Source organism: Chiloscyllium plagiosum, unplaced genomic scaffold, assembly GCF_037043375.1.
Source record: "Chiloscyllium plagiosum isolate Xiang-an unplaced genomic scaffold, Cpla_swu_hap1 HiC_scaffold_17, whole genome shotgun sequence".
NCBI classification, from domain to species: Eukaryota; Metazoa; Chordata; class Chondrichthyes; order Orectolobiformes; family Hemiscylliidae; genus Chiloscyllium; species Chiloscyllium plagiosum.
This window is the reverse complement of record NW_028270155.1, coordinates 72,878,831-72,892,371: the sequence shown is the minus strand read 5'-3', so window position 1 is coordinate 72,892,371 and position 13,541 is coordinate 72,878,831. Positions and strand designations below refer to the sequence as shown.

Below are 13,541 nucleotides of genomic sequence, written 5' to 3'. Positions count from 1 at the left end.
CCATGACAGGGTTTGATCCTGGGACCCCAGAACATTGTCTGGGCCTCTGAGTTAACAGTCCAGCAATAATACCACTAGGCTATCACCTCCCTCTGCTGTATAAGTGAGTACTAAATTTTAAATAAGAGGCAGGTACTTGGCTTAATATCTGAAGCTACGCACTCATATGGCTCTCAGACATGGAAAGGAATTTCAAATTTACAGACTGTTCTTAGGCTGAGTTATCTTCCTCAACATTTCTCGTGCTCTCTTGCAATCCACACACATGATTCGGAGATGCCGGTGTTGGACTGGGCTGTACAAAGTTAAAAATCACACAACACCAATCACACAACATTAGTCCAACAGGTTTAATTGGAAGCACACTAGCTTTCAGAGCGACGCTCCTTCATCAGGTGATTGTGGAGGGCTCGATCGTAACACAGAATTTATAGCAAAAATTTGCAGTGTGATGTAACTGAAATTATACATTGAAAAATTGATTGTCTGTTAAGCCTTTCATCTGTTAGAATACAGTGATAGTTTCACTTCTTTCATGTGTAAATTACAAAACCCTTTTTTTTAAAGTTGCATTCTCGGGTTAGCTGTTAACAATGGTGATAGCTAGACAATATGTTGAAGGTGTTAGCCCCCTGTGTTCTCTGTCTATGACCTGATGTTTAGATTGATTCTAATCTAAAAAGTGAGATAAGAGTTTTACATAAATTCATGCAGTTTTTGAGCTCAGAGTTCTACATGCATGTATGCAGTTTTTGAGCAAAGTGCAATGTAACTCTGCAAGTACAAATTCACCCCACAAAATATATGCGTACATGTGGGTCTTTGTCTGTCTGTGTGTGTGTGTGTCGGTCTGGGGTGGGGGTTGGGAGTGTGAGAAAGTGTGTGTGTGTGTGTGTGTGTGTATATAGTGAGTGCAGAGTGTCTTAAGTCTGTGAGGGGGTGCATGTGTGGGAGTGTGTGTGTCTATAAGGGTGTGTGTGGGTGTCTGTGTGCGCGTCTGTGTGTACCTGTATCCGTGTGTATGTGAGAGTGTGTGTGTATAGGAATATCTGTGTGTGTGTAGTGCAATGGTGATCACCTGTAATCTGACATGAACCCAAGGTCCCGGTTGAGGCCCTCCCTATGGGTAGAAAGTGAGGTCTGCAGATGCTGGAGATCAGAGCTGGAAATGTGTTGCTGGAAAAGCGCAGCAGGTCAGACAGCATCCAGGGAACAGGAGAATCGACGTTTCGGGCATAAGCCCTTCTTCAGGAATGGGGAAAGTTTGTCCAGCAGGCTAAGATAAAAGGTAGGGAGGAGGGACTTGGGGGAGGGGCGTCGGAAATGTGATAGGTGGAAAGAGGTCAAGGTGAGGGTGATAGGTCAGACTGGGGTGGGGGCGGAGAGGTCGGGAAGAAGATCTCAGGTTAGGAAGGCGGTGCTGAATTTGATTCAGGTTAGGAAGGCGGTGCTGAATTTGATCTCAGGTTAGGAAGGCGGTGCTGAATTTGATCTCAGGTTAGGAAGGCGGTGCTGAATTTGATGGGTACCCTCTCTATGGGTACCGAACTTAGCTATCAGCCTCTGCTCGGCCACTTTCCTCTGCTGCCTGTCCCGAAGTCCACCTTGGAGGATGGTCACCCGAAGGTCCGAGGCTGAATGTCCCGGACCACTGAAGTGGTCCCCACCCCAGACAGACAGACACACAGACAGACAAAGACCCACATGCACACATTTATTTTGTGGGGTGAATTTTTTGTACTTGCTGAGTTACATTACACTTTGCTCAAAAACTGCATACATTCATGTAGAACTCTGAGCTCAAAAACTGCATGAATTTATGTAATCTCACTTTTTAGATTAGAATCAATCTAAACATCAGGTCATAGACAGAGAACACAGGGGGCTAACACCTTCAGCATATTGTCTAGCTATCACCATTGTTAACAACTAACCCGAGAATTCAACTTTTAAAAAAAGGTTTTGTGATTTACACATGAAAGAAGTGAAACTATCACTGTATTCTAACAGATGAAAGGCTTAACAGACAATCAATTCTTCAATGTATAATTTCAGTTACATCACACTGCAAATTTTTGCTATAAATTCTGTGTTACAATCGAGCCCTCCACAATCACCTGATGGAGCGTCGCTCTGAAAGCTAGTGTGCTTCCAATTAAACCTGTTGGACTATAACCTGGTGTTGTGTGATTTTTAACTTAATCCACACACAGATTTCTATTCAGCCCCTAAGCTGCTGAGAGGAACATAAAAGTCAAAGCATTTCTCAGACTACCTTTTTCCCTCATGCAAAAAAAAACTAACCTTGACCCTCTGCGGTGGACCCTTGCCCATCATCCCCCAGCCCCCTGCAATGCTGAGGTTCATGATCCCCGCCTTTGCCTTGGTTTCTGCAAAGGTTCATGAATCTTTGCTGGGTGTCTGCCTCGGATGATTTAAAGTTCCAGAGGATAGCAGCAACTGGAACGTTAGGAACAGATAGTACTCTGGATTGGACACATCCTATTCTGATACCAGATCAGATTAAGCTAACCTCATTAATGACCAACTGAACTGTCAACTTTATTCACCTGGAAATTCAGGTCACAATGCTTCATGTACAGGTCATTGTGCGTTTCGTTAATGTGAATTGGCTGTAATGCGATTGATGACTTGGGGACATTGTTTCTAAACGGCGAAAGTCTAAACCGTGTATTGGTTATAATGTGATTCTGGTCCCATTAGTTCAAATGGTGCCGGTATTATGTGATTTTCTTATAACATGTGGTTGCACGAGAATGGAACTAATGCGTTATAGCAGAACTGACTATATTCAAAATGAGAGAGCACAAGCATGTTACTACAAGGGCTAAGACCTTGGGGACTATTTACTGTGCCCTCAGATCAACAGGAACACAGAGCCGAAGGGCAATATGTTGGAAGCTCAATTACTTCAAAATGGAGCCTCACAGTCAAAATGGTTTTATATTTAATCTCCAATCTGGGCCTAGTAAGGTGCTGTAATACTCAGGGCTCGACAGGGATTCAAAAGTAGTGGCAAGCATTACTGCTTGATTGCGATCTCAATGATAAGTGTGCGCTTAGGGGTCCCACTAAGTTAGCTACAGACAAGGTCACTTAACTCATCCTAACTCACTAATCCAAAATGTTCCTATAGATCCTATAGATTTGGGTAGCACTGTGGCTCACAGCGTCAGAGACCCAGGTTCGATTCCAGCCTAGGGCGACTGACTGTGTGGAGTTTGCACATTCTCCCGGTGTCTGCGTGGGTTTCCTCCAGGTGCTCTAGTTTCCTCCCACAATCCAAAGATGTGCAGGTCAGGTGACTTGTCCATGCTAAATTGCCCGTAGTGTTAGGTGCATTAGTCAGAGGGAAATGGGTCTGGGTGGGTTACTCTTCAGAGGGTCGGTGTGAACTTGTTTGGACGAAGGGCCTGTTTCCACACTGTAGGGAATCTAATCTAATCAAATCTCCATCACAGTGCTCAATGTCGGTTATAAAAATTGAAGAGTCTGCTTGCTTGCTTCTTTCTACTTAAAATGCATCGAGTCTAGGATTTGAAAGTTCATGTTGTGGCTGTACAGGACATTGGTTGGGCACTTTTGGAATACTGTGTTCATTTCTGGCCACCTTTCAATAGGAAAGGTGTTTTGACACTTGAAAGGTTCAGAAAAGATTTACAAGGATGTTGCCAAGGTTAGACAGTCTGAGCTATAGGGAGAGGCTGAAAGTCTGGGGCTGTTTTCCCTGGAGCGTCGGAGGCTGAGGGGTGACCTTATAGAGGTTTATAAAATCACGGGGGGCATGGACAGGGTGAATAGTCAAAGTCTTTTCCCCAAGGTAAGGGTGTCCAAAACTAGAGGGCATAGATTTAAGATGAGAAGGGAATTAGATTAGATTACTTACAGGGATTCAAAAGGGATCTAAGGGGCAATTTCTCATGCAGAGAGTGGTGTGTGCATGGAATGAGCTGCCAGAGGAAGTGGTGGAGGCTGGCACAATGACAACATTTAAAAGATACCTGGATGAGTACCTGAATACGAAGGGTTTAAGAGGAATATGGGCCAAATGCTAGCAAATGGGACCAGATTAATTTAGGCATGTACGAGTTGGAACGAAGGGTCTGTTTCCATGCTGTAAAACTCGATGACAAAGTTCATCTTTGCGCCTAGTTTTTTAAAAAACGTACTGAAAAGATTGCTATTGAAATGCAATTGGTGTATGTGAAAATCTTTCAGAATAGAGGACTGAAGCTGTACTGCATCACAGAAAGGCTCATGAGGCTAGAGGGAAAAGGGAGAGCGATTGAAATAACATAAGAATCGCAGATAGGTTCAAAGGTTTGGGGTAAACAAGTGCTTAAAAGTGTTGGGAGGTTCTGCTTTTCAGTGGTTCTTAATCTTAGTCAGCAAAAAAAATTAATTTATAGTCTTGTCAGTGAGATGAGTTTTTTTTAAAAACTTTTTTTCAGAAGAGTTATGATGATCTGGAAGAGCCGTGGAAGCAGATTCAGTAATAATCTTTACAAATTGGCTGGATAAGTACTCAAAATGAGAACAAATAAACTCAGTGTCAGAGGGAAGAGAGCAAGGGAGTGAAATTAAATGGATAGCTTTCATCAAGCAAAGTACAGATGGGAAAGGCCTCTTTCTGTGTTGCAAGGTCCTAAGAATTTTCCAGAATAAATTTTACAGTCATTCTGACTGCAGTTAATTCTTTAAGTCACTGCATTAATAAACTTTCAGACAGAGGATATCAGTTACAACTGGAGTAACATTCATAGCACACAAATGCCAGGCAATGACAATCACCAATGAGAGACAATCTAACCAGTGACCCTTGACATTCAATGGTGCTACCATCACTAAATTCTCTCACTATCAACATCCTGGGGGCTATAGCTGATCAGAAACTCAACTGGACTCATCATATACATACAGTGGCTACAAATGCACATCAGGGTACTGCAGCGAGTAATTCACCTCCTGACTCCCCAAAGCCTATCCACCATCTATAAGGCACAAGTCAGGAGTGTGATTGAATACTCCCTACTTTCCTGGATGGGTGCAGCTCCAAAAACACTCAGGAAATTGGCACCATCCAGGACAAAGCAGCCCACTTGATTCGCACTACATTCACAAGCAGCCATTCCCTCCACCACCGACGCTCAGCAGGTGTGTACTATCCACAAGATGCAATGCAGAAATTCACCAAAGATGCTCAAAAAGCACCTTCCAAACTCATGGCCAATTCCATCTAGAAGGATGTGGTCGGCAGATACATGGAAACAGCACCACCTTCAAGCCACTCACCATCCTGACTTGAAGAAGTACTATCGCTCCTTCAATGTTGTTGGGTCAAAATCCTGGAATTCCCTCCTCAATAGCATTGTAGATCAACCCACAGCATGTGGGCTGCTGCGGTTCAAGAAGGGAGCTCATCCCCACCTTATCAGGAGCAACTGGAGATGGGCAATAAATACTGGTCAGCCAGAGAAACCCGCATCCCACAAATGAATGAATAAAAAAAATTACTCATTACCTTCCTATCCCCTGATTGGTATCTCACTATTACAGTATGCTCAGGAGCAGTAAGCACAGGTCTGTAACTCAGAGGGTTTTCTTCAAGTTACCCCTTCCTGTGTGAAAAAGGATCCCAAGCTCACCCACTTACCAAGTTCATTTTTAAAAAAGGCCCAAGTTCATTTTTAAAAAAGGCAACTGATATTAGATTAGATTAGATTAGATTACTTACAGTGTGGAAACAGGCCCTTCGGCCCAACAAGTCCACACCGACCCGCCGAAGCGCAACCCACCCATACCCCTACCTTTACCCCTTTAACCTAACACTACGGGCAATTTAGCATGGCCAATTCACCTGACCCGCACATCTTTGGACTGTGGGAGGAAACCGGAGCACCCGGAGGAAACCCACGCAGACACGGGGAGAATGTGCAAACTCCACACAGTCAGTCGCCTGAGTCGGGAATTGAACCCGGGTCTACAGGCGCTGTGAGGCAGCAGTGCTAACCACTGCTGAGCGTGGATCTTGCAGCTGCTCCTGGGATATGCAGGCTTAATTAAAGATTTATTACAGTTTTCTTAAAGTTATTATAGTCATTATACTAATTAGATTTTTAATCATTATGTTTCATTAATATTCAAAACAACAAAAAAAACAAAAAACAGTTTTTTCCCTTAAAACTGACTTTTTAAAAGCAAGTTTTACAGGATCTACAGTGAATGACTGAGGCTTTTTTAAATTCTAAATTCAGAAGTTAAAAAGGTCTGTATGTGTTTTAGAAGGTTTTCTTCTTACATTGCAAATGGTTTTTATTTGAAAAACCAAAGTTTTTAAAAAGTAGTATAAGGAATTGCGTTTTTGTTCTGGAGAATCCGACGCCTGGTCAGCTCTGGAGACTTTTTCCTTCAAGGAGTTTATTAAAGAGGAGTCATTGTTTATTCAGTTAATCAGCTAAGTGGTTGATTTTATTTAAGTTTTATATGTTTGACGTATATTTTTAATTTTTCCCATCTTAACATGATTTTCTGTAGGTAATGAAAGGTGTTATTGAAACATTCTTTTTTTGGGCTTAGTATTATTAAGGGCATATATGAAACAGAGTGAGATGGCTAGTAGATATAAAAAAGTTATTACACTGCAGGTTCAGTCAGATAGGTGGGTAACTGACGGGAAAGCTAAAAAGGTAGTTCAAAAGTCTCCGGTGTTTATTCATCCATCAAATAGATATTCACCTTTGGAACTGTAGAACGGGATAGTCTTTCCAAGTAAAATGGAAGGGATAGCCAGTTATTGAACACTTGGAATGATTCTTACGTTAGGCAGCGTTTGACAAGATTTAATAGAATTATTGTTACAGGGGACTCTCTTGTCAGGGGTATAGGCAGGAAATTCTGTAGCAGTGACCACAAATTTAGGATGGGTTGTTGCTTTCCAGGTACTAAGATTAAGGATGTCTCTAAACGTTTCAAGCATAAAGGTCATGATTTGGAGATGCCAGTGTTGGACTGGGATGTACAAAGTTAAAAATCACACAACACCAGGTTACAGTCCAACAGGTTTAATTGGAAGCACTAGCTTTCGGAGTGACGCTCCTTCATCAGGCTCCTTCATAAGGGGCAGCACTCCAAAAGCTCGTGCTTCCAATTAAAACCTGTTGGACTATAATCTGGTGTTGTGTGATTTTTAACATTGTTCAATGTGAGATTGAGAAACCAGGAATTATTGTACACATTCATGGAATGACACTTTTAGAAAAAAGATTAAAGCAGGACATGGTGAATTTACGAGGTCAGTTAGAAGATGAAAAAAAACCTTAAAAGTAGTCTGGTTTATCCCCAACCCCAAACTCAAACAAGGAAAGGAACAAAAGATTAAAGGAGATAGATCAATGGCTGAAGAGCTGGTGTATTGTTCAGGGATTCTTTTGGACAATTAGAACATCTTTTGGGATAAAAAGACATATTCAAAAACGATGTTTCTAACCTAGACAGGCAAGGGACTAATATCGGAGCAGGAATATTTGTTCATTCCATTAAGGGAGACTTTATACTGATAGAGGGGGGAAGTGGAGGAATTCTAAGTAGCTGTGTAAACGTAAGTATTTGATGCGGAAAATTTTGAATGTGAGGAGAGCGTGTCAATTAGAAAAGACAGACAAGAAGGAGTCAGAGTATGTAGTAACTTTGAAGAACTAAGTTGCATTTATTTCAATGCAAGAGGTCTTACACTTAAGGCTGATGAACTCAGGGCATGTTTAAGAACATGGGTTTGGAACGGCATAGCTATTACAGAAACTTGGCTGACAGATGGACAAGACTGGTAGTTCAACGTTCAGGTTTTACATGCTATAGGAAGGATAGAAAAGGAGGCAAGAAAGGAGAAGGTGGGGATTTTTTGATTAAGGTAAGTTACTGCTTAAGGGAAATATATGCGTAGAAATTAAAAGTAAGAAAGAAAAGATCACTTTGATCGGATTGTACTATCGGCTCCCAATTAAGAAACAAATATGTAGGGAAATCTCAGATATGTTTAAACATAATAAGGTTGTAATAATGGGAGATTTTAATTTTCCAAACATTGACTGGGGCTAACTTAGTGTTAAAGGTTTGAATGGTGAAGAATTTGTCAAATGTGTTGAAACAAATTTTATCAATATATGGATGCTTCTACGAGAGAAGGAGCAAAATTAGACCATTTGGGCAATAAGGCAGGGCAGGTGACTGAAGTAAAAATGGGGGAACACGTTGGTTCTAGTGATCATAATTCTATTAGTTTCAAAATGGTTATGGAAAAGGATAAGCCTTCCATAAAAGGAAACTGGAGTTAGGCAAATTTCAATGGCATTAAACAGGAACTTTCAAAGGTTGATTAGAGTAGGCGGTTCACGGGTAAAAGGACAACTGACAAGCGGGAGGCATTCAAGAGTGTGATGATGAGAGGTCAGAGGCATTTTGTTCCTGTTAGAGTGAAGGCTAAGGCAGATAAGATTAAGGAACAATGAATGAATAAAGATAAAGGTTCTAGTCAAGAATAAAAGATAATCTTATTTTAGATACACACAACTTGGTTCAATTGAAACTCTTAATTGATATAAAAAGCATAGGGGCATTCTTAAGAGAGAAATGAGGAAGGCAAACAGGGGATATGAGATAGCATTGGCAGATAACGTAGGGCTTCTTAAAGATCAAGGGGGTTGTCTTTCTGTTGAACTCCAGGAAATGGGAGAGATACTAAATGCGTATTGCGCATCATGTTTTTACTGTGGTGAAAGAAATGGCGTCTAGAGAATGCAGAAAAATAAACCGTGACATTTTAAAAACAGTTCACATTATAGAAGAGCAAGTTCAGGAGGTCTTAGAGGATATAAAGGTGGATAAATCTCCGGGACCTGATCTAATGTATCCCAGAACACTGTGGGAAATGAGAGAGGAAATTAAGAGACCCCTTGCAGAAATATATGCAATATTTGCATAGTGGGCGGCACGGTGGCACAGTGGTTAGCACTGCTGCCTCACAGCGCCTGAGACCTGGGTTCAATTCCCGCCTCAGGCGACTGACTGTGCAAACTCCACACATTCTCCCCGTGTCTGCGTGGGTTTCCTCCGGGTGCTCCGGTTTCCTCCCACCGTCCAAAGATGTGCAGGTCAGGTGAATTGGCCATGCTAAATTGCCCGTAGTGTTAGGTAAGGCGTAAATGTAGGGGTACGGGTGGGTTGCGCTTCGGCGGGTCGGTGTGGACTTGTTGGGGCGAAGGGCCTGTTTCCACACTGTAATGTAATGTAACCTAATCTAATCTATAACTGCGGGTGAGGTGCCTGATGATTGGAGAGTGGCTAATGCTGCATCTCTTTGAGAACAAGGTTACAAATGAAGACAGAAAGTTACATGAAGGCACAGAAACTGTTGGAACCAGGGAACTACAATGTCAAGGTTGGCAACTGATTGAAAATGTGAATAATAGAAAATTTATGGAGTTTGATACTGCAGAGTGTTGCTTGACTGTCCATCGTTAGGGATAACAGGAGCAGGGACTGCATAAGTGGAATAGAATGAATGTGAAACAAACAAATATTCCAACCTCTCTCAAGAGGATTAAATGTGCTGAGTAGCCTTCTTGGTATCGTGGACTGTGAACGTGGAGCTGAAGGAACAGACCCAATTGTATTTTTTCCAGTCTGCGTTCCCTAGGATTCAAGTCCAGCTTTAATTTTACCATGTAAGACAGGAAAGGCCTCCCACTGGAACCACAAACAAGTGAAGATGGGTTTGTTTGTTATCCTAATGCATTTTTTTCTCGCATGGATAATCAGTAGCCTGCATGTTCGCCACAAGAAGCGAAGCAGTGCACACAAAGCCAGGGCTGCAAAGTAGATTCAAACTGTGATCATCCCTGTGTCGTTTGGCAGCCTTCATCGGGACAAAGACGAAATACAGTGAATTATATTCAGCACACACACAAAACCCAAACAGACTGAAGAATCTGAAGAGAGAAAGCTCTGCCAGAAAGCACAATTACTTTACTATAGTTACGAGGAGGATGGGACTGACATTTTCCATCGCTTGTGCCAGATCACTCGAGGTGACTGTTCTTTCTCTTTTCCTCCCCCAAGGATTACCACATGCCGTTCCCTGATTGCTTAACTAGACTCTAAAACAGAACAGTCACTGATCAAGTTCAACACTGTCCATCCTCTCATGGATTGCAGATATACTCCCAAAGGACAGCAAGCTTAATGAATTTTTTTTTTCAGAATTGGAAATGGAATGAAGCTGTTTAATTACTGCCACTGTTGTCTCATGACACAAGATTGAAAATAATGAATTAATCACATAAATCCTTGTCAGATCGATAAATGTAAAAGCACTAATTACAGTACACTGCGTGGGAGCAGTTTTTCTTCCTGTTTTAATGGGAGGTTGATTCACTCTCCTTCTGCTCACTCGGGAAATTTAGAAATGAAACATAGATAATCTTCCTTACGATGGCTTTTCTATTCTTAGAAAGTTCTCTTGTTATGTACAAATAAAATATTTCCTTCATACCAGGAGGGGAAATAAAGACCTGCAACCTATTTAAATATATCATGAATTATACTATGCTCCTTACATTCATTTTATCTCTCCTCTCCCACTAGGCATAGTGTTTTGCAAAAAGGCAGCATTAACACGCTAAGCAACAGAATGTGCATGAAAACGTAACAGAATAGGGCAATTGCAAGTCGTAACTGACAGGGAAGGATAAGGGCGCTTGCAGGACCTACATCTTCAGGTTGGTTTGGAACACCCAATCTGTACTCTCATGTGCACTTGTCTGGGTGACAGCAGCTCCAACAATTCTCAAAAAACCCAAGACCATCCAGAACAAAGCAGCCTCACTTGGTTGACACTACATTCAACATTCACTCCCTTTATCTCTGGTGCACAGAGTCAATAACGTCTACCATCTACAAATGCAGTGCAACAATTCATCTTAGGCAGCACCTTTCAATCTCTATCACCTCAAAGAATAAGGCAGCAGGTACTTGGAAACACCACCACCTCCAGGTTTCCCTCCAAACCACATGTCATCCTGATTTGGAACTACACTGCAGTTACTTCAGTTTTGCTGGGTTAAAGTTGTGGAAACCCCTTCCGACAGCACAGTAGTTATCCCTAACACCAAGTGGACTGCAGTGGCTCAAGTCAAGCTCCACATCACTTTCTCAAGGGCATTTAAGGATGGGAAACAAATAGTGGCCTAGTCAGTGATGCCCATATGTTATGAATAAATATAAACGGTCCTATGGCACTTCAGAAAGAAGAACAGGTGCATTCTCTCTATTAGCGTGGGGCTTTGGTAGGTGCAAATTGGCCATGATTCTTACATAACAATTTCAAAGGTACTTAATTATTTGCAAATTATTTTCTGCAGGACTCCCTGAGGTTGTTACAAAGGTGCTGGATAAATGTGAGCTCTTTTCAATATGGTGTAAAGAAATTTTCCAATGGGTTACAGCAGTTTCCTTTGATTTGGGAAACAGACAATTTCCAAGTTTTCTCATTAGGCTGATGTTGCTCTTTTGAAATATCATCTCTGAATTGATATTTAAGGTTAATACACAGTGGCTAATGAATCATAAAGACTAATATATCATAAATAAATTATATTTCCAGTGCTTTCCATTCATGATCTTAATCGGTGCTTGGAGGGTGTACTATCTGGTAACTGCAAAGCCACCTTGTTCCAGGATAGACTAAAGTTCACCAAATATTTTCTTTCTGGTCCTGGAATTTCAATGTGGACCACGAACCCTTCCCCTGGCACCAGGATAGAAAACATACCAGGGACTGAAGAGAAGAGATTACGTGAGAAGGTGAGTTCCAGTGTGAAACTTTGAGGGGAGGTGTTGGTGCAGTGTTCATGTCACTGAAATGGGAAGAGCCAGAACATAATACTCTTGGGGCCATGGGTTTGATCCCATCACGGGGTCAAAATTTTAATTCAATTTTAAAAAGTCTGGAATTAAAAGAGCCACTCTAATGGGGACCATGTATTCAGTATTTTAAAACCCCATCTGGTTCAGTAATGCCTCGTAGGGAAGGAAATTTGCCACCGTTAGCTGGTCTGACAAACACAAGACAGTCACGTGGTTGACTCCTAAGTGGGTGTGGAAATGGGTGACTAAGTCATTCCGTTCAAGGACAAATCGAGGACAGCAACAAAATGTAGGCCTCATCATAGATGCCTACATTGCATAAAAGAATGAACAAAGGTTCAAATTTAGGAACTTATTTTTACGAGAAGTTGTTTTCTTTCTTCATTCTTCCATAGGATGTGAACTTCATGGTCAACATGAGCATTTGTTGGCCCCGTTTAAATAAACTGAATAGCAGGTTGGACCACTGAGGAAAACAGGCAGCCTCAAGACTCAACCGCACAATGCTGTGGATTTCGAGTCACACGTAGGTCAGAGTCAGTAAGGGTCAACTGACGATAGCCCTAAAGGACATTAGCGAACCAGACGGATTTTTTGCAAAATTCAGTCATAGCCCTCATTACTGAGATTTGGTTATAATTCTGATATGCTGGAGTTTCTTACATAATTGCCATACTTGCATACAATTCCATTTCGCTGTACACTACATAAAACATTCATCGAGATATTATTACTAGATCCAGAGTTTCAGCTCAAAAGGCCCCACAGATATGACTCAAACCTTCCATTGCATGTGTGCATGTGGTTAAACTTATAATTCAGCCATAGCACAGTGGAGCTCACTTGCTGAGCTTTGAGTGTTGCAAGTCTTTGTTAGATTACTGTAACACTCAATGAATCCTCTGATACATAAATCTGGTCTTTGTTCAGCTAGTCAATAACAGAGCCTGAGTGCCTTTTAATCAAACAATTTCCTTCATTTAAAAGGAATTATTATTGCAAATTTGTGCACAGGATGCAGCTTGAAATTCAGGACTGGCCCCTGTCCCTGTTCCTCTCGCTCAAACTGAATTATATAAACATCCCAATTAGGAGCGGAGTTGCACATTCAGCCCCTCAAACTGGCTTTATCATTCACTTAGATCATGACTGATCTGCTTGTGCCTCAAATTCTACATTCTTGTCCCTCCCTGATAACTCTTGATTCGCCTGCCTCACAAGAAACTGTCCACCTTGCCTTAAAAATATTTAATGACCCTGCTTCCACCATCTCCTGTGGCAGAGTGTTCCAAGTTATACAAACCGTGGAGAAAACCTTTCGGCACATCTCTGGTGTAAAAAGGCAGCCTGTAACGTTTAAATAGGGTCCACCCCACTCTTGGACTCACCCACGAGAGAAAACGTTCAGAAACGTTCAAAGACGTTCAGAAACTTCTACTTTTCAATCAAGCCACCCATCTTGAAAAATCCAGTCAAATCAAGACTGGTCTGTCCAACCTCTTCCCACAAGACAATCCACTCATTCCAGGTATCTATCAATCTAAACTTCCTCTGAACTGTCTCTCATGCATTTACATCTTACTAAGGAGACCAAAACTGCA

General features: G+C 41.7%; 1 protein-coding gene across 3 annotated transcripts in view; it reads right to left on the bottom strand.

Annotated features, from left to right (window-relative positions):
* The window catches only part of vac14 (vac14 homolog (S. cerevisiae)), a 363,248-nt gene that overhangs the window by 43,727 nt on the left and 305,980 nt on the right, over positions 1-13,541 (bottom strand). The window lies entirely within an intron of this gene.